At 38.4% G+C, this 21769-nt stretch overlaps 1 non-coding gene and 1 pseudogene across 1 annotated transcript; one reads left to right on the top strand and one right to left on the bottom strand.

Moving 5' to 3' along the window:
- The first annotated feature begins 460 nt into the window (after positions 1 to 460).
- Positions 461 to 11535, top strand: LOC106965433 (C-type lectin domain containing 6A). The gene is made up of 4 exons (XR_008300090.1): positions 461 to 2757; positions 3523 to 3615; positions 5298 to 5399; positions 9754 to 11535. It is a non-coding gene; the product is annotated as a C-type lectin domain containing 6A (transcript).
- A 740-nt stretch (positions 11536 to 12275) lies between these two features.
- Positions 12276 to 12400, bottom strand: LOC113603742 (uncharacterized; annotated as a pseudogene).
- Between the last annotated feature and the right edge of the window lie 9369 nt (positions 12401 to 21769).

The raw sequence follows: 21769 nt of genomic DNA, 5'->3' as shown, positions 1-21769 counted from the left end.
GAGTAGGGGAGAGGCAGAGAGAGAGGGAAAGAGAGGGAGAGAGAGAATCCCCAGCAACTGACAATGCAGAGCCTGCAGGGCTTGAACTCATGAACAGTGAGATCATCACTTGAACTGAGAACAGTGAGATCATCACCTGAGCTGAAACCAAGAGTCCGATGCTTAATTGTCTGAGCCACCCAGGCGCCCCTATGAAAAAATTCTTTAAGTGGATCTGAAGTTTTCATCAGAACTTCAAATGGGTTAGTGGCCCAGAAGAGTTTCATCATTGTTTATCTGGTTGATTTCAACTTCCCAACATCTTATCTTCACGACTACAGTCCTCTGATAAGGGCTAAAGAAAAACAAAATCATTGAAGGTTACACAAATAAACTGTTCTCCTTCTGGTAATGGGGAACTATTTTGTTACAGACCAACCCTTGTAACAACAACAACAACAATAACAACACTAGTAAGAGGAAGTTGGTTTCAAAGCATTGGGGAGCTATCATGGCACTGAAGATTTGAGGCACATGAAGGTAACAACATAACCATGAACAGTGATCAGCCATTCTTCCTCTAATTTCTTGGAATTAGGTAATCCCTAGAATCTTGATGTAATCCCAAAGGATCATCTGAAGAATGACTTATATGAAATTTCTTATCATCCAGTGTTATTATAAGAAACAACAATAATAATCTCTTGAGTTGAAAATAATGAGATGCTCTATATTCTGTATTGTGAGTCTGTAGACCAAAAATATCTTAAACACATTTGTGTGGGAAAATATCGGAGTCTAAATATCTCTTAGAAGGTAGTGCTTGCCTCCACCTATTGATTAAGTTGTCTTTAAATTCTTAAACAGGAGAATCAAACTGGGTCTGCTTAGTTCAATCATGGACAGTAATTTTCAAAAGGGCAACACAGTGCTGCTTTCTTAAAAGCATTTGTTTCAAATTGCCGATTCACTCCTGATGTTCCCTTCCAAAGAGTTCAAGTCAAAAGGACAATATGCATTTTGACTCTAATAGTATGTGATTTTATTTTCAATCCGTACAAGTTATTATCTTTTCCATTGCTAGTTTTTGCATGGCTCCCTTATTAGACTCAAATATCCCATATTTGTCTGTACATCTGACCTGAACCTACCACAAGTCTCCTTTTGATCTAATCTCCCATTCTCCCTATTAATTTTTTATTTTGTTTTTTGTTTTGATCCTGTTTGCCTTTGCTCATATCATCTCAGCGCTCTATTCAAAGTCTTGCTACTGTAATCTAGAAATGTATAAGGAATGAAAAGAACAAAAGAAAATGGAGCACAGGGCTGCCAGTGGTCAAGACCAGAAAGAGACTTAGGGAGCACATACTGGAGATGGGCAATGAGCAAATAGCTCTTTAAACTGATTTTCCTATATATAAAGTTTACAAATTTTCTTTGGACCATCTCATACCTTGGGTTTGTGTTTCTTGATCTCTGAGGGGAACTGGAGGCAGATGCATATGTTTTATAACCACTTCTCCTTCCCCTCTTACGACTTGTTGTATCTCTCTAACCAACCCCAGGGAGAATTTTCTGGGCTTTTACTACTGTTCTCAATATCTGTTTTATCATTCACTGTAACTATGCCATCACTTTAAAAGCTTGTTGAGTACAGTATGCACTTATTCACATTAGGATTTTTTTTTTTGTATTCAAGACTGCTCACTTGAGAATGTGGAGATATTTGTGATATTAATAAAGAGAAAAGTCTACATTCTAGAGACTGTATGTTTTGAAGGATCCCCAAGCTCTTAATTAGAAGAAATTAATGAAGGCTGTCTTTGCTGTTATACCACTTCAAGCTCCCCCTTACCTACTCAGGGAGATAAGAAAAGATGAGTAACCTTGGGGCGCCTGGGTGGCTCAGTCGGTTGAGCGTCCGACTTCGGCTCAGGTCATGATCTCACAGTTTGTGGGTTCGAGCCCCGCATCAGGCTCTGTGCTGACCTCTTGCTCAGAGCCTGGAGCCTGCTTCAGATTCTGTGTCTCCTTCTCTCTCTGCCCCTCCCCTGCTCACGCTTTGTCTCACTCTGTTTCTCAAAAATAAATCAATGTTAAAAAAAAAAAAATTAAAAAAAAAAGATGACTAACCTATGCCCAATATTGGTCTTGATGCAATAAGAATGTTTCATCGCTTTGCAGATAGATTCCAGAATCTTCCATTTTACGATCATATTCCTGAGCAATGTCTATAGATCTTTATGTAATTTCTATATTAACCCTTATTATTGAGGCCATATCTAGTCAATCAGACTTTTGCTTACTTCTAAGACCCTCTTCAATACATGGATTAAAATTTACATAAAATCCAATTTGGCTTGGGAGCACTTAAATTAAGGCCTACAAATAAATTTCTTTTAGGGCATATGAAATTTTCTATTTTGCACACCAGAATAGGAATCAGAAATCTTATGTCAGGAATTGACACATAATCTGAAATTCATGTCAAAGTTCCAATGAGCAGTTTGGGATATGTTTCTCAATTTCCTCTTATTTTTCCCAGTATTTTTAAAATAACTTGAAACTTATCCAAACCACAACTTCTTCTTCAAGACACAGTTTTTACCAGAAGTCCCTTAGCCTCATAAGAGTGTTTAGCAGTTTGTCTCTGAGCTCTGATCTCTTTGACTGAAGCAGAGCTCTGGTGACATCTTCAGAGCAAGTGGTAAAAAAGAGCCTCCTGAATCTTCTGAATACAGAAGATGATGGTACGAGAAGGGCAACCTCAAGATAGAGGTGAGCATTCCTTTTCTCAGTTCCAGAGAGGAAGGCAGAAGTATACGATGAGCTCATAAAGGTCATTGGGAAACAAGGGGTAGACCACAGATTGATGGGACCAAGATTGGGCCACTGTAGTAAGAGTGATGGGAAGCTGAAAGAAAGAATAATTCGTCAGAGCCAGAAGCACTTCAAACAGTAAGAAACCAAATACTAATACAGTGGTATGGGAAGAGGGAGGCAAAGTGATGTTTTCAGCAAGACAGAGACTCAATGGATTAGCATAATATTTGAGAAGAAAGAATAAGGAAATGGGAATTATGGTTGGCTGAGGGTGAGTTTTGCCCAGATCATTTAGGACTACAGAGCCACTACTTGCTTATTTATTCTGAAAGAGTCTTCCCCGCCCCCCTGCCGCCCTTATTTTTTAGAGAGAGCATGAGTGGGGGAGAGGGAAAGAGGGAGAGAGGGGGTGAGGGGGAGAGGGAGAGGGAGAGGAGAGAGAGAGAGAGAGAGAGAGAGAGAGAGAGAGAGAGAGAATCCCAATGCAGGGCTCAATCCCATGACCCTGGAATCATGACCTGAGCCAAAGTCAAGAGTCCAACACTCAACCGACCAAGGCACCCAGGAACCCCTATTCTGAGGGAGTTTCTAAGCTCTCTCTTGTTTTAAGTTTTTAATTACTCTGAGATTCTTCATCTGGTTTCTTCATTGCTCTAAGCTTCCTAAAAATTTTCACTTCCTGGCTTCTTGATAACTGCTTTTGTCTTGCTGGTCTGACAGAGAAAGCAGTATGGCGGTCCCAAGTAAGATTCTGGTCTGTTGCTGTGAGTTCCATAGCACTCCTCAGTGCTTGTTTCATTGTGAGCTGTGTGGGTAAGTTCTTCACTCAGGTGCCACTTCCCTTGATTCCTTTTCCTATCCTGTTCTATAAAGATTTCCTAGGGTATGTTTTTTGTTTTTGTTTTTTTTAATTTCATTAATATGTTAGCTCTTACTTGGAATACCATATTTGATTTCTCCTCCTCCTCCTTCCTTCCCTCCTCTTTTTCCATCTTTTGATAATTGACTCTGCTTCCGGATCTACTTTACCTGGTTTTATTAACACGATCCCCACTATGGCCTCACATATGAATGTGTGTTAGTTGTAGACATCCTTTAAGACACATCATCCACTACCGGGTTCCCTAGTGATCACTGTTCTCTGGGCAAAAAGTCCTCTATTTTGAGACTTCAACTATAATTACTTTTATAATCATAATATAGATTAGGCTCTTTGATTTTCATATGGGAGTCTTTCCCAGTATGAGACGAAAAAGTTTTCAAATGCAATCTTGGAGATATAAGGGAATGAAGTTTTGTTTTCCTTGTGCAATTTACTTGCAAGTAAATATTTCAAGTTCATTTTGTGAGAAGTTTCAAAGATCTGTTTGCTCTTTAAGCTACAATTTGGTCCTCTTTTCATTGATAACGTAATTAAAAATAATATTGAATAGTCTGGGAGGGAGTGAAAGTGACTACCTATGTCAAATGGGCCATGTTTGAAATACCTTCTGAGATGTAAACCAATCTCACAGCCTTTGTTAAAACACGGTTATCACCTAAGTTAAAATCTGCTTTACTTTTCATGGTCAAGTGCAAAAGAGAAGGAGGTTTAAGAATAGTTATTTCATTAAAGGAAGCAGATATTCAGGACCCAAGGTAGAAAGTCTTGACTGTATTGAGCTTCAGTAGTAGAAGGGCAAGAAAAAGTAAGTGAAGAGTCATGGCAGAACCTGAGAGAGAATAGGTCATATGCTTAAGGCACACACCCTTGAGCATAAAAGTGAATGTTTATCTGAGACATTTAAAATGTTTAAATGTTGGGGCGCCTGGGTGGCGCAGTCGGTTAAGCGTCCGACTTCAGCCAGGTCACGATCTCGCGGTCCGGGAGTTCGAGCCCCGCGGCAGGCTCTGGGCTGACGGCTCAGAGCCTGGAGCCTGTTTCCGATTCTGTGTCTCCCTCTCTCTCTGCCCCTCCCCCGTTCATGCTCTGTCTCTCTCTGTCCCAAAAATAAATAAACGTTGAAAAAAAAAATAAAATGTTTAAATGTCAAAAGTTCCCCTTGGTTGTTATTTACCCCATACGTTTATCTGTAGCTACCAACAGTCAGAAACTTTAGAAAATATTAAAATAACCTGCAAGCTTGCTTCAGGATTATTAACATTAAGGAGAAACAGACAGCCAGTGAGTCAGAAAATATCTATTGATTACTCTGTGACCATCACTGTTCCAGGTGTTGGCGATCGATTGATGTGGAAAACAGATCAAATCTCTGCCCAAGAATATAGAACTTAAATTCCAGTGCGGAAAGAACCAAAAAATAAACGGGCAGGCATATAAACAAACAAAATTAATGAATACAAACAAGTCGTAATTCAGCGTAGTGTTTATGAGCTTGCCTAGAGAGAAGAGATTGGTGGGGGTTGGAAGCAAGCCAGCTTGGCAAGAGATATAGAGCATGACTCTCTATAATAAAAACAAATGATGAATACTAATCCTTCTGCTTCCTTCACAGTGACTTATCATCTTACATATGGCAAAACTGGCCAAAGGCTGTCTGAACTACACACACGCCACTCAGGTTTAACCTGCTTCAGTGAAGGGACAAGCATGAGAGGTAAGGTGTTGCAATGCCTAACCAGACTTTCTCTTTTCTCAGAGAGAGGTCAAGGTCAAGTTCAACATTGGTTTATTCCATTTTTTCTTTTTTTTTTTTGAAAAAAGAAAGTCTCTGCTTTCAGATATCTCTAAATTTACATGTTCATATCAGGCTTTAGATTCATCCTCAAAACAATTTTTCCTCCAGACTGCTTGACCTCAATAAATGCTACCAACACATACCATGTACTTTGCTCAAGCTAACACTGGAAGTTATTCATAACAGTTCTCTTTTCACGTTAACCGCATCCTTATCAAATGGAGAAAATCTTCTTTTTTTATCTAAAGTTCTCAGTAATAGCCATCTGCATGCCAAGCATCAGCTATATTACTGGTCAGTGTGAATCCTGGAACATGGTTCAGGATGAGATTGCCCTCACTGTAAACTATAGTCCTGGTAACTTCCTATGTGAAGAGCTGGGGCAGTTGAATTCAGAATCATAATTTGCCCCACACTATATCTGGTGAAGAAAGTCAAAAAAAGGTAAAGTACATGTTTGTAGTAGTCTTTACGGCCTTACTCTTTCCAAGAAAAAAAAAAAATCCAAGTAGATTTCAGACTCTTGCTACTTTCAAGAACTAAATAATCCAATCCTCTGCTTCTATGCGGAAACCTATGAGGGGTAAAACGAGGGCAGATGTTTCTTTGCATTTCTAAGAGATGTTGGAATTTTCCCTTTTATGTTATTTGGCAACAATATGGTACATGGGGTGGTTAGGGAGGATTTTCTTTACTCTCCCTGACTTCTGGTTCTCTTGTCACCTTGGGGTTCTTTTGTCAAACAATTGTGGAGCTGGCCCTACTGAGGAGGTAGGCACTCCAACAACTGGAATTTTAAAGAATGCCTTCTTGGAAGCAGCCATGGGTGCTTTACCCTTTGCCTTCAGAATGTTCTGAAATGAACGAGACAGAGATGGATATTAATGAAATGAACCCTACATTTGCAGAAGAGACTGCAAATTTACTCCTTAAAAATACCCAACCTGGGGGCGCCTGGGTGGCGCAGTCGGTTGAGCGTCCGACTTCAGCCAGGTCACGATCTCGCGGTCCGGGAGTTCGAGCCCCGCGTCGGGCTCTGGGCTGATGGCTCAGAGCCTGGAGCCTGTTTCCGATTCTGTGTCTCCCTCTCTCTCTGCCCCTCCCCCGTTCATGCTCTGTCTCTCTCTGTCCCCAAAATAAATAAACGTTGAAAAAAAAACTAAAAAAAAAATACCCAACCTGGTATTATTTATGGTCAACTAAGCTCATCAATACAACTAATTCAAGTTACACGATTCAAGCTTACATGATAAAATTATTTTACTTAATACCATATCAGCAAATAAAAGGGCCCCAATGTTAACAATATCTTTTCAAATTCTTATTACAATGAAGAGGAAGAGCAAAAGTCTAAACACAAAATTTTCATTTCAATTACAGTTAAGAAATAATTGATAGTCTCAGTGTGTCTTCTCCAATTTGTTTCCCCCTGAGTCCCAGTCAGAGTGTTGAGATGTTCAGATGCCCGTATAAAGTTTCTTCAGTAGAGCTGAGCTCTACCTAGACCTGTAGTTTTCAAATTCAGGTCCCAACAAGGATTTTGAAAAACTACATACCCTCTTATACAATTTATTTTGACATTAATTTTTTTTTTTTACCAAGTTGTAGAAATGAAGGGTTTAAGTTCTAAAATATAAGTATTGGGGCGCCTGGGTGGCTCAGTGGGTTGCGCGTCCAACTATGGCTCAAGTCGTGATCTCCTGGTTTGGGAGTTCGAGCCCCGCGTTAGGCTCTGTGCTGACAGCTCAGAGCCTGGAGCCTGCTCCGGATTCTGTCTCCCTTTCTCTCTGCCCCTCTCCTGCTCACACTCTGTCTCTGTCTCTCTCAAAAAGAAATAAACATTAAAAAAATAAAAATAAAATATTGTAAGTATTGACATTTAAAACACAAAACTCTTGCAACGCCTTTCAAAATCTCTCTGCTGGTATTGAAATACTACCATCATTCATTAAAAAAAAAAAGTATGTATTCTTTAACAGTTGGATGTTTTACATTATTCTTTTTCCCTCTTCAACTAATGTTTACATCACACTTCCTTGATTTTCTAAAATATGTACTATATGTCTGATATTTTCATTTCCTGAGGGCCATTAGGCTTTACATGTTGTAAAATTTCTTCCAGATTGACTTATCATTACGTATCTTAAAAAAAAAAATACAATCAGTCGGGTGCCTGGATGGCTTAGTTGGTTGCGTGTCTGACTTTGGCTCAGGTCATGATCTAGCAGTTTGTGAGTTCGAGCCTGGCACCTGGCTCACTGCTGTCAGTGCAGAGCCAGCTTTAAATCCTCTGTTCCCCTCTCTCTCTGCCCCTCCATCCGTCTCTCTCTCTCTCTCATAAATAAATAAACATTAAAAAAATTTAGGAAAAACAATCAGTTGTATCCTAGTATTACTAGAATGAGATAGAATTCAACATCAGTTCTGTTCCTATTTTTCAATTTAGTGACACATACCAATAAATCTTACTTAGATAAATAAGTAGGAATAGAAGGTGATTTGTTAGAATATCACCAGTTTTTAAACTTTTTAAAAGTTATTTGCCAAAAATCATCCAGTTTTCTGTTATCAAAAATTATTTTAATGGTGTGTTAACTGAGCATTGATTAGATTATTCTTCAGTGTTGTTGAGAGTAAAGAATAATAAATGGGATAATCTGCAAAAGGTTGTTATTTCTTAGTAGTCATTTGCTTTCTCAATTTCAAGGTAGTACACTAGAAAAGGTTTTAGTAACTCTTGTCAAATGACTTCTAATTACACCTGCTTTTTAATAGGTACCTTAATAGGTACTGTTTTTTAGTCAAAGTACTTGATCAGTCCATTATTCTCAGAGCAATTGGGAACACAAAATATTATTAATGTTAGTGTACCTTTTTGACAAGTGCTTCTATTCATCAATATTCTTGTCAACCCCAGAGCTAGAGATTCAGCACATTCATCATATGCAAAATGTTTGCCGTATATAATTTAGTTGACCAAGACGGTACCGACCATCAAAACAGTCAGCCAAATCAGACTTTTTAAATTGAAATAATAACGTTAATACATGCTTTGAGGAGTGCTGTGAAAAGCAGTCTTTTTTTTTTTTTTTCCCAACGTTTATTTTTTTATTTTTTTATTTTTGGGACAGAGAGAGACAGAGCATGAACGGGGGAGGGGCAGAGAGAGAGGGAGACACAGAATCGGAAACAGGCTCTAGGCTCTGAGCCATCAGCCCAGAGCCTGACGCGGGGCTTGAACTCACGGACCCCAAGATCGTGACCTGGCTGAAGTCGGACGCTTAACCGACTGCGCCACCCAGGCTCCCCATGCAGTCTTTAGTAATGAACAGAACACAGGGGCGCCTGGGTGGCTCAGTTGGTTAAGCATCTGACTCTTGATTTCGGTCGTGATCCCACAGTTTATGGGTTCGAGCCCCATGTGGAGTTCTGTGCTGGCAATGTGGAGCCTGCTTGGGATTATCTCTCTCTCCCTCTCTCTCTGTCCCTCCCCTGCTCGCTCTCTGTCTCTCAAAATAAATAAATAAACTTAAAAAAAACTAATGAACAGAATACATACTTGAGATAGATTTCTACAAGTGGCTAATATTAAAATGGCAGAGACGTGGCCTATTTCATCCAACTTATAGTATTATAAAAGATAAAAAAGCCTGTACATTGTTTGTCGTCCCTTAATGATGTAATAACATACAAAATAAATAAAATAGACCTATATGCAACACAGATGAATCTTAGCAATGTGGATCAAAAAATTAAGCCCGAGAAGACCAGATATATTAAAATAGCTTTAAAAACACTCAGACCTCAACAAATCTAAATGACTTGTTATTTATTTATATATATGTATATATAATACACACACATATATATGTATCTTATATATGTATGTATAACTATTTGCTCAAATTATTCACCTGCGCGGGTCATTTGAAATCCTGAGAGACCTTGATGTTTCTAATGTATAAAGGATTTGAAGGACAGGGAAAAACAATGATAATAGCTTTTTTTTTTTTTTTTTGGGCAAGAAATCCAGAGCAATTATGCAGGTAAACTTTAGGGCTTAAATATTGTGGGCTTAATGCTAAACAATGTTTATTTAAAAGCAGATCTATGGCTCCAAGCTATATAATTCAGGGAAACAGTAAATACGTGAAATAAGAAACCCATCTCTAGAAAAGAAATGCAGATTCTTGGAATTTTATGTGTATGAAACATACCTCTTTAATCTTATTCGTGCTGTCTCGCGCTCATTCTTATCTTTCATGCAACACAGGGAATGTCTGGGCATGTTGCCCATGTGCTTGGAAGTCATTTGGTTCCAGCTGCTACTTCATTTCTACTGAGCAGAATTTTTGGTCAAAGAGTGAACAGAACTGTGTTGCAATGGGTGCTCACTTGGTGGTGATCAACACAGAAGCAGAGCAGGTACTTGTGTTTATTTTTCATTAAATTGTTTTTAATTGTGGAAGAAAATACGGATGTTACCATCTGAACTGGTTTTAAATGTAGAGTTCAGTAGTGTTACCCATATTCATATTGTTGCAAAAAGATCTATCTCTACAACTTTTTCATCGTGCAAAAGTGAACTCTATACCCTTTTAACCACAACTTCCATTGCCCCCCACCTCCAGTCCCCGGTAACCCCCCTTCTATCGAACTTCAATGAGTTTGACTCCTTTGGACACCTCGTATAAGTTGAACCACACAGTGTTTGGTTTTTTGTGACGGCCTTATTTCATGTAACATAATGTCCTCAAAGTTCATTCATGATGTAGCAGTAACAGAACTCTCTTCCTTTTTAAGGCTGACTAATATTCCATTGTGCATATACCACGTATCATTTATCCATTCAAGTGTTAATGAACATCTGGGCTGCTTTTACCTCTTGGCTATTGTGACTAATGCTGCAGTGAACATGGGTGTGCAAATGTTTCCATGAGTCTTGCTTTCAGTAGCTTTGGATATATACCCAGAAGTTGGATTTCTGGATCATATAGTAATTCTAATTTTAACTTATTTGAAGAAACTGCACCGTTTTACATTGTGTCTGTACTATTTTACACTCCCACAAAGAATGCACAAGGATCCCAATTTCTCCACATTCTTGATAGCACCTGCTATTTTCTTCTCTTTTTTATTAAAAATAATTTTTTTTAAATGTTGATTTATTTTTGAGAGACAGAGACATAGACAGAGCACAAGTCGGGAAGGGGCAGAGAGAGAGAGCAAGAAGGAGACACAGAATCCAAAGCAGGCTCCGGGCTTTGAGCTGTCCGCACAGAGCCCAATGGGGGGCTCGAACTCACCAACCATGAGATCATGAGCTGAGCTGAAGTTGGCTGCCTAACTGACTGAGCCACCCAGGTGCCCCTCTTCTCTTTTTTATTTTGATAGCGGCCGTCCTAATGGGTGTGAGATTATATATTCCATTATGGTTTTGATTTTCACTTCTCTAATGGTTAGCAATAGTAAGACTCTGTCATGTACCCTCGTGCACTGTTGGTGGTAATGCAAACTGATGCAGCCTCTGGGGAAAACAGTATGGAGGTTCCTCAAAATTAAAAATAGAATCACCATATGATCCAGCAATTGCACTATTGGATATTTACGTGAAGAATATGAAAATGCTCATTTGAAAGGATATAGGCACCCCTATGTTTACTGCAGCATTATTTACAATAACCAAGATATAGAAACAGCCCAAATGTCCATAGATAGATGAATGGATAAAGAAGATGTGGTATAGATATGTATGTGTGTGTGTGTGTGTGTGTGTGTGTGTGTGTGTGCGTATCTCAATACATACATACATACATATGTATACATACACCATGGATTATTATTCAGCCATAAAAAAGAATGAAATCTTGCCATTTGCAACAACATGGATGGAGCTAGAGTATTATAATGCTAAGTGAAATAAGTCCGTCAGAGAAAGACAAATTTCACTCATATGTGGACTTTAAGAAAAGCAAAACAAATGAACATTGGGGAAGGGAAAGAAAAGGAGAGAGGGCAGCAAACCATGAGAGACTTTTAACTCTAGAGAACAAACTGAGGGTTGGTGGAGGGAGGAGGGTGGAGAATAGGTTAAATGGGTGGTGGGTATTAGGGAGGGCGCTTGTGATGAGTACTGAGCGTTATATGTCAGTGATGAATCACTAAATCCTACACCTGAAACAAGTTTTACCATATGTATCAACTAATCAGAATTTAAATAAAAACTTGGAATTAAAAAAAAAATTGTGTCTCCTTTGATTTCTTTAAAAATGTTGTGTGTAATTTTCAAATTATAAGATTTCCACTTTCTTTGCTAAGTTTATTCCTGAGTATTTTGTTCTTTTGATGCTACCGTAAGTGAGGTGGCTTTCTTAATTTGCTTTTTGTATTGCTTATTGTTATTGCATAGACATGCAACTGGCTTTTGCATGTATATGCTGCATCCTCCAACTTTCCTGAATTTGTGTATTAGTTCCAACGGCGGTTTTCCAGCTTTAAAGAGATATAATTGTCATATAAAATTGTATGAGCTTAAGGTGTGCAATGTGAGGACGATGTATGTATGTGTTGCACAATGATTCCCTCAAAAGGTTAGTTAACACATCCATCAATTTACGTAATTACCATTTGTTTTTGCGGTTGGAATATTTCAGTCCTATTCTCTTCTCAGCTTTGCAGGATCCAGCACAGCATTGTTAACTATAGTCACCGTGCTGAACGTTACAGTTCCAGAACTTGGATTCATCTTGTAACTAGAAGCTGGAACTTTATGTTTACCATCTTCCCATTTCCCCCGCACTCCAGCACCCGAACCACGGTCATGGTCTATTTCTCCCATCCAAGTACTAACCAGGCCCGACCCTGCTTAGCTTCCGAGATCAGACGAGATCGGGCGTGTTCAGGGTAGTATGGCCGTAGACTGTTATAGTCTATTTCTATACGTGGCTTTTTAATTGAAATGAAATAAATGTAATTTAATTAATTTACTTTTTCTTTGAGTACAGTTGACACACACTGTCACATTGGTTTCAGGTGTCAACAAACATAGTGATTTGACAAGTTTATATGTCATGCTATGTCGGCACAAGGGTACCTACCGTCTTTCACCCGACAATAGTGTTGCAATACCTGTGACTATATTCCTTATGCTGAGCCTTTTATCCCTGTGATTTATTCATTCTGGAAGTTTGGCTTTTTTTAGAATTCACGCGTGAGTAAGATCGTACTGTACTTGTGTCTCCCTCACTTATTTCGTTTGGCTTAGTGCCCTTAACATCCATCCATGTTGTCACAAAGGGCAGTATCTCCTTCATTTTTATGGCTGAGTCATGTTACGCTGTATATTTCCCACACTTTATTCATTCATCCATTTATAGACTCTTAGGTTGTTTTCATGTCCGGGTTTGGTAATTAACGCCGCAATAAAGATGGGGTTGCAGCTATGTCTTGAAAATAGTGGTTTCATTTCCTCTGGAAATCCCCAGAAGAGGGATTGCCGGATCATATGGAAGTTTTATTTTCAGTCTTTTGAGGCACTTCCGTATTGCTTTCCCTATTGGCTGTGCCAGTTTACATTCTCATCAACAGGGCACATAGGTGCCCTTTTTTCTCCACATTCTTGATGGCATTTATTATCTTTCGATATTAACATTTATTTTCTTTCATATCTTTTGAGATTAGTCATCCTAACAGGTATAAGGTGATATCTCCTTGTGGTTTTGATTTACATTTTCTTAACAATTAGTGATATTGAACATCTTTCCATACCTAGTGGCCAGTTGTTTGTCTTCTTTGAAAAAATATCTATTTGGGGCGCTGGGGTGGCTCAGTCGGTTAAGCATCCAACTTGGCTCAGGTCATGATCTCATGGTTTGTGAGTCTGAGACCCGCATCAGGCTCTGTGCAAACGGCTCAGAGCCTGGAGCCTGCCTCAGATTCTGTGTCTCTCTGCCCTCCCCTGCTCATGCTCTGTCTGACTGTCTGTCTGTCTCTCTCTCAAAAATAAGTGAACATTAAGAAAAAAATTGGAAAAAAAGAAAAAAAATGTCTATTCAGGCCCTTTGCCCATTTTTAATTGGATTTAAATTATTTAATTTAATTTTGTTGTTGAGTTGTGTAAGTTCTTTATATAGTTTGGATATTAACCTTATCTGTAGCTGGTTTGCCAAAATTTTTTTCCCATTCCATAGGTTGCCTTTTCATTTTGTTGATTGTTTTTTTGGTTTTGTTTTGTTTTTTTACTGTGCAGAACTTCTAAATTTGATGTAGTCCCACTTTAATTTTGTCTATGCTTCTGGTATTATATCCAAAACTTCATTGTCAAGACCAATGTCAAGGAGGTTTTCCTCTACGTTTCTTTTTCTAGAAGTTTGTTTCAGGTCTTGCATATGTTTTTAGTCCATTTTGAGTTAATTTTTGTAAGTGGAATAACATAATGGTCCAATTTTATTCTTTTGCAAGTGATTATCCAGTTTTTCCAATACCATTTATTGAAGAGACTATCTTTTGAGTATTTTTGGCTCCCTTGTCATATATTAGTTTATTGTATGTGCATAGGTTTATTTTTGGACTCTCTATTCTGTTCCACTGGTCTATGTTCCTGTTTTATGCCAATACGATAATGTTTTGATTACTATAGATTTGTAATATAGTTCAAAATTAGAATATGTGATGATTCCACCTTTATTCTTTCTCAAGATTTCTTTAAGTATTTGGGGTGTTTTATGGTTCCATATCAATTTTAGGATTGTTTTTTCTGTTTCGGTGAAAAATGCTATAGGTATTTAATAGGTAGAGATTAATTACATTAAATCTACAGATGGCTTTGGGTAATCTGGGCATATTAACAATATTAGGTCTTCCAATCCATGAACATGGGATATGTTTCCATTTATTTGTGTCTTTCCCAATTTCTTTCATCAATGTATTATAATTTTCAGTGTACAGATTTTTAATCTCCTTGGATAAATTTATTCTTAAGTATTTTATTATTAGTATTATGTATAGTATTTATTATGCTATTGTAATGGGATTGCTTTTTAATTTCCTTTCCAGGTAGTTCATTGTTAAAAACACAACTGATTTTTGTATTCTACAATTTACTGAATTTGTTTATTAATTCTAATAATTTCTTGGTGGAATTGTAAGATTTTCTATATATAAGATTATATATATATATAATATATATATATTTTATATATATATAAGATTATATATAAGCATCTGCAAACAGAATTTCACTTCTTCCTTTATAATTTGGATGTCTTTTATTTCCCTCTCCTTTCTTCTTCCCTCCCTCCCTTCCTTCTTTTCTTCCTTTCTTCTTTCTCTCTCTTTTCTTTTCTTTCTTCCTTTCTTCCTTTCTTCCTTTCTCTCTTTCCCTCTTTCTTTCTCTCTTTTTTTCTTTCTTTCTTCTTTCTTTCTTTCTTTCTTTGTTTCTTTCTTTCTTTCTTTCTTTCTTTCTTTCTTTCTTTCTTTCTTTCTTCATAATTAACTCTGGCTAGGACTCCCAGCACTATGTTGAATAGAAGGGGTGAGAGTGGGCATCCTTGTTTTCTTCCTGATCTTAGATAAAAAGTCTCAACCTTCCACCACTGACTATGATGTTAGTTGTGGGCTTGTTGTATATATGGCCTTTATTATATTGAGGAACATTCTTTCTATACCCAATTTGTTATGAGTTTTGTTTGTTTGTTTTTTGTTTTTGTTTGTTTGTTTGTTTGTTTGTTTTATGGCAGGATGTTGGATTTTGTAAAATGATTCTTGGCATCTAGTGAGATGATCATATAATTTTTATCTTTCATTCTATTAATATAGTGTGTCACATTTATTCATTTGAATATATTGAACCATCCTTGCATCCCAGAGATAGAGCCCACTCAATCATGGTGTCTAATCCTTTTATGTATGTATGTATGTATGTATATGTATTTATATACTTATGTATTTATTTATTTACAGTGAGTGGGGGAGGGGGCAGAGGGAGAGAGAGAGAGAGAGAGAGAGAGAGAGAGAGAGAGAGAGAGAGAATCTTAAGCAGGCTCCATGGTCAGTGTGGAGCCTGACACAAAGCTTGATCTCATGATTCTAGGATCATGACCTGAGCTGAAATCAAGAGTCAGACACTGAACTGACTGAGCCACCCAGGTGCCCATCCTTTTAAAGTGCTGTTGTATTTGGTTTGCTAGTATTTTGTTGAGAATTTTTGTATCTATATTCATTAGGGACATTGGCCTGTTATTTTCTTTTCTTGTGGAATCCTTGTCTGGCTTTGTATCAGGATAATGCTGACCTCATAAAATGAATTTTGGAGTAGTTCCTCCTCTTCAATTTTTTGGAAAGGTTCAAGAAGGATTGGTATTCATTCTTCTGTCAAGGTCTGTTAAATTTCACCAGTAAAACTATCTGGTCCTGGGCTTTTCTGTGTTCTGAGGTTTTTAATTATTTTTCAGTCTCCTTACTCATTATTGGTATCTTAAGATTTTCTATTTTTTCATGATTCATCAACATTTGTAGGTTATATATTTTTAGGAATCTTTTTGTTTATTCTAGATAATCTAATTTTTGGCATATAATCATTCATAGTATTCTCATGATCCTTTGTATTTCTGTGGTATCAATTGTAATGTCCCCTCTTTCATTCTTGATTTTATTTATTTGAATCCTCTCACTTTTTTTAGTCTATCCAAAGGTTTGTCCATTTTATCTTTAAAAAAAAAAACCCAACTCTTGATTTCATTTGTCTTTTATGGTCTCTATTTCATTTATTTCTGCTTTGATCTTCATCATTTCCTTCCTTCTAAGCTCAAATGAGCTTGGTTTTTTTTCCTCTTTTTCTAAGTATTTGAGGTGTAAAGTTAGGTTGTTGTTGTTGTTGTTTTTAGTGATCTTTCTTTTTTTTAGTGTAGATGTGTTCCTAAAGTTTCTTAGTGGTGTAATAGCAATTTTAGATGAGTAATATCTTTTTTAGAGGATGAGGAAGGAAAATAAAGAAAATAAGAGAAAGAAAGCAATTTGAATGCAATTTCTCTTTTAGGGCTTTCTGAACATCTTAAGAGCAATTATTTTGAATTCTTTGTTAGGTAATTCCTGATCTCCACTTCCCTGGAACTATACTAGAGGCTTACTCTATCCCTTTGGTGGAAACTTTTTCCACACATTTGTGATTCCTGTACTTTGCCTAGGTGTCTGCACATTTAAATAAGCAAAAATCTCTTATCCAGACTTTATGGGTTGATTTAACTAAGGGAAGACTTTCACCTCTGGGTAGAGACACACTGGAGTGTGATGTGACCTAGGTCTAGTGGGGCAGGGCATCAAGGATGGGGGCTTGTGAAAGCACAGGGTCTGGGGGTAAGGAAGTTTCTTTGGCCCAGATCACTAGGGTACACAGCAGACAGCTCTGTGGCCCTTAGAGAGCACTGTGGGAGGTCCACAGAGGGTACAAGGACTCATGGTGTCTCAGTGGTAGTTTCAAGTCCAGTGGCGATTAGGGCGAGCAGCAGTAGTGACTGGAGCTGGTTGTATGCGCAAACTTTGCTGTGAGGGCCAGCTGCATTTGCCTACGTTGTGGCAGGGACTAGTTGCAACACACATAGCGGTGGGAGCCAAGGCAGGAAGTCAGTCCCAGTACTCCCACTCAAGCAAGGCAAAAACTAGTCCCTCTAGCACCCCCCTTGAAAAGCCAGAGCATTGGGCGTATTTCCTTCCCATGAGAGAAGCTGCGGGCTGGCCGTTTTCTCCTGATGGCTTTGTAGTCTGCCCATGAAGTGGTGGGTAAATTCAACAAACTTTCATACCCCCTTTGATGCAGCTCTGCTTGGCTTCGCACTTGCCTTGGGCCCTGCAATGTCTTGACTGGTTTCTTGAGTTCTCATAAAGGCAAGTTGGTCTGTATATTGTTAACTCTGGTGTCTACCTGGGGGAATGAAGACCTGGGGTTTCCTATTCCACCATCTTGCTAATGTCAGTGGAGCAGGTACATTTTTCAAAAGACATTTTTCATTTTGTAAAAGTAAATATTTATTTATTTTACATAGAAAACTATCAATCTTTCTTTATTTTCAGCATTCACAATAGAATGATGAAATCCGTATGGTCCTTCCATTTTCTTTCTGCTGAATGAATGAATGAATGAATGGAACATGTGTAATGAAATCTGGTTCCACATAATTCTCTGTATTAGGACTTTCCCAAGCAAATAATTAACAATTTCTGTTTCAAAATTCTGTTTTTCCCCATACTCAGATTCTCAAAGGAGTGTCAACATTTAATCATACAATCAACAAGCATTTTGATTTGTTTGGTGAAATGGCAATCATCTGGAAGGTCAATATTTTTAAGGGTGAATCATCTCTAAAACAAAAAAATAACAAATTATCAGATCTGATTGATAAATAGAAACATGCTAAATGTAATATAATAAGTAATAAGTTCCAGGAAAATTTTGTAAAAAATGTTTATAAAGCTCACCTTAATATTCAGAATTTCGCTTGCGTTTCTACCAGACATATATACAGTTCTCAGCTGACAAAATGAAAAATTTCAATGTAGTAAGACTCAATCTAACTTTTACTTTAAATATGCATGCATGTTAATTGTAAGGCATTGGCTAGTAGATATAAACACCTCAAAAGCATCCTCTATATTTGAGGAATGTCTGTTTTGACAATGTTAATTTATATTATAGTGAAACAAAAGTAAATGTACACATAGAATATTGCAAGCAGCATTCTCAGTATTTAATAAAGCTCAGGAGAAAATATTGACAAATTTATTTTAATATTTTTCAGAATCTATTATAAAGCACCCTGTTTTCTATAGAGTTCCATAGCATATTTTTGTACACAAAACAAAGGAATATTTCTTTGTATGTATAGCAAAATTCAAGAGAAATTGAAAAGAGAAATTGCATTCAAATTGCTTTCTTTTTCTTATTTTCTCTTTGTTCCTCCCTCACTCTCTGAAAAGGATATTATTCATCTCAAATTGCTATTATACTATTTAGAAACTTCAGGAACACATAAATTACGCTTCGAAAAGTATTGAGTTCAGGGGTGCCTGGGTGGCTCAGTCAGTTAAGTGTCCAACAAGAGCTCAGGTCATGATCTCACAATTCATGAGTTCGAACCCCGCATCGGGCTCTGTGCTGACAGCTTGGAGCCGGGAGCCGGGAGCCTGCCTCGGATTCTGTTTCCCTCTCTCTCTGCCCCTCCCCCGCTCATGTTCTGTCTCTCTCTCTCAAAAATAAATAAACAGTAAAAAAAAAAAAATAAAAATAAAAGTATTGAGTTCATTTGAAAGCATCACATTCAGTTTGGCTCTCAGTAAACGAAACCGTGTCTTCATTAGATACTAATTTTGACAGAGCACGGACTTGCATACATTGGATGTTGTGATAAAGTAAGTTCAAGTAAGAGGTGTTTGCTTTCAATAATAAAGTGATATGGAATTAAAGTACAATATGTATACCTTCTGGATAAGTGATTTAGGCCATTATGGTTTTTTTTTTTTTTTTTTTTTGTCTTTTTAGAAGTCTTTAGAACTAATACTTTAAAAATTACTCCTTTTATCTGGTGCTTGGTCTATTCACTGGAATAGAGGCATAGAAAACATTCTCCTGCTAAGATTAATACATTCATACAATATATGGCTAAGCTGAAACGAAAAGTTCGAATATCTGCGAGATAGTGGCATTTGCAATCGTGAGTTATTTTCAATGGAGGAAACTTCTAAGGTTGTTTTAGCAAAAATCCAAGGAAAACCAGTCTTGGGCAACGAGTGCCAGCCTATTTTATAACAGTTAACAATCATAGCTCTTTGCAAAAGGATGCCATTTTATTTTATTATTTAAAAAAAATTTTTTTAACGTTTTATTTATTTTTGAGATAGAGACAGAGCATGAATGGGGGAGGGGCAGAGAGAGAGGGAGACACAGAATCGGAAGCAGGCTCCAGGCTCCGAGCCATCAGCCCAGAGCCCGAGGCGGGGCTCGAACTCACGGACCGCGAGATCGTGACCTGAGCTGAAGTCGGACGCTTAACCGACTGAGCCACCCAGGCGCCCCAAGAACTCTTACCCTTTTAAAGGAGGTCAAGTCACAAGGAACACTATTCACTGGACATTGTATACATTTTTCCCTCCATACTTGCCAGTTTACCTAGGATTTTCTCTCCTGTTCTTTTGTTTTTGTACTTGTGCCTGGTCAGAGTCAAAAGATCCTTTGCTGTCTCCATTTGTGGCTTGAGGCCACGTCTAAATCTGCTCTTGCTTTATATTAATTTGGCACCCTGCCCGTGTTTTTATGTTGTTATTTATTTTAGTTTTAAGTTTATTTATTTCAAGAGAGAGAGAAAGAGAGAGAGAGAGAGAGAGGAATAGGGACAGAGAGAGAGGGGAGAGAGAATCCCAAGCAGGCTCCACACCGTCAGTGCAGAGCCCAATGCAGGGCTCGAACTCACGAACCATGAGATCATGACCTGAGCCGAGATCAAGAGTTGGATGCTTAACCGACCGAACTACCCAAGTGCCCCTGTGATTTATTTTAATTTATTTTCACTTTGGCATCTCCCCTGTTTTTAGTTTTTCTCCTCCCCTCAGTACCCAGAGGGCAAATCGATACCTGAAACTAATGTCACGTTGTATGTCAACGATACTCAAAAAATAAAAAATAAAAGAGCATGAAGAATAGGTAAGCAAGTTGCAAAATGGGACTGTTAGTTGGTCTATAACTTACATGACTTGGAGAGATGCCTTTGCTCTTTTGTTTGGACCTTAAATTAGTCTCGAGTCTTTGGTTTATTGCATCCTCCATTATCAAGGGGAACTGAAAACTGATGGTGACGTTGCAGAGTCTGCTCTTCCTTTTTCCTGTATTGCTGTTGACTTCACTGAACCCTTCGGGAATTTGTACTATTTCCAGGTTGTTTCTGAGTTTTCATTTTATCAGTAACTCTTCTTCCATTTGACAAGTCCCACTGAGGAAAAAAAAAACTCATCTTATTCAAGTTTCTGTATATTCAATACTACTCCCCTGAGAATGTGCTTCAGTCAATGATTTGGGGTGAGAAAAAGGGCCCATAAGTTAGAGAGCCCCACCAAGTTATTGATACTGAAGACAGGGGACCTGCCCCTGACATTCCAAAACTCTTGTGTCGCCCTTATTTGTTTTGGTAATTCTACTGGTCGTTAACCAAGGAAATCATGAAATATTTTTCCAACATGTGCTTCACCTTAACCTTGACTCATGAATACTAATTAACAATCTTCTCAGATTCTTGAAACTTTAAGAACTCTGTTTTTCCAAGAACATCCCACACTACAAAATATTCATGGATCCATGCCGTTTATTATTTCCTTCCTTAAGCTCTAACTCACATCTGTGAAATTGAACTGTTGTTTATCTTTCTAGAATGAGATGACTTATGTTTCCCCCTAAGGCATTTACTTCATGGGCACAACTTCCGATGGAAATTTATCATGAAGAAAATGTTAAGAATAGCAACAGGCGTGAATGTTTGTTCATACATGGAAGATATATAAGCTCTCTCCCCGGTATCTCACCGCTGCGTCAGTGCAGTTAGGCATCAGCAAATTAATGAGAGGAGAGAGGAGGCCCCTGCTCTTGGGCACCCGCAGGAACTTACTCCAGCTCCAGACACACCGTAAACACTTTCATCTAATGGAAGATAAGCTGTGAAATCGGATTTCTGAACCACAAGACAAGAAATCACAGAATTTTCCGGCTGAAAGGGAATAACACACTTCTTAATTGAAGAGTGGTCAGGAAAGAAAGCACATGGAGAGCAGTGCCCTGTGGCAGCTTGTGTAAAAACCGCATTCCATGCCAGGCCTGAAATGTTCCAAAGCTCAGTTCGCTATCAGCATCCCAGGTGGTGCAATTAATAAAGAGCTAGCGTGGGGCCACTGGCACAAACAAGGCAGCTCCTTAGAACCTGAACTTCCTATTTGTTCCATTCCTTGGGTAGATAACGCCTGTTAATTACTCTGGAGAAATTATTTTGGCGAGGAGAGAGGGAAGATGGCGGCGTAGGAGGACGCTGGGCTCACCGCATCCTGCCGATCACTTAGATTCCACCTACACCTGCCTAAATAACCCAGAAAACCGCCAGAGGATTAGCAGAACGGAGTCGCCGGAGTCAAGCGCAGACAAGAGGCCCACGGAAGAGGGTAGGAAGGGCGGCGAGGCGGTGCGCGCTCCACGGACTGGCGGGAGGGAGCCGGGGCGGAGGGGCGGCTCGCCGGCCAAGCAGAGCCCCCGAGTCTGGCTG

This window comes from Acinonyx jubatus, chromosome B4 (genome assembly GCF_027475565.1).
Source record: "Acinonyx jubatus isolate Ajub_Pintada_27869175 chromosome B4, VMU_Ajub_asm_v1.0, whole genome shotgun sequence".
In the NCBI taxonomy this organism is placed as follows: Eukaryota; Metazoa; Chordata; class Mammalia; order Carnivora; family Felidae; genus Acinonyx; species Acinonyx jubatus.
Note: the sequence above shows the minus strand (reverse complement) of the source record. Positions and strands in the feature narration are given on the sequence as shown.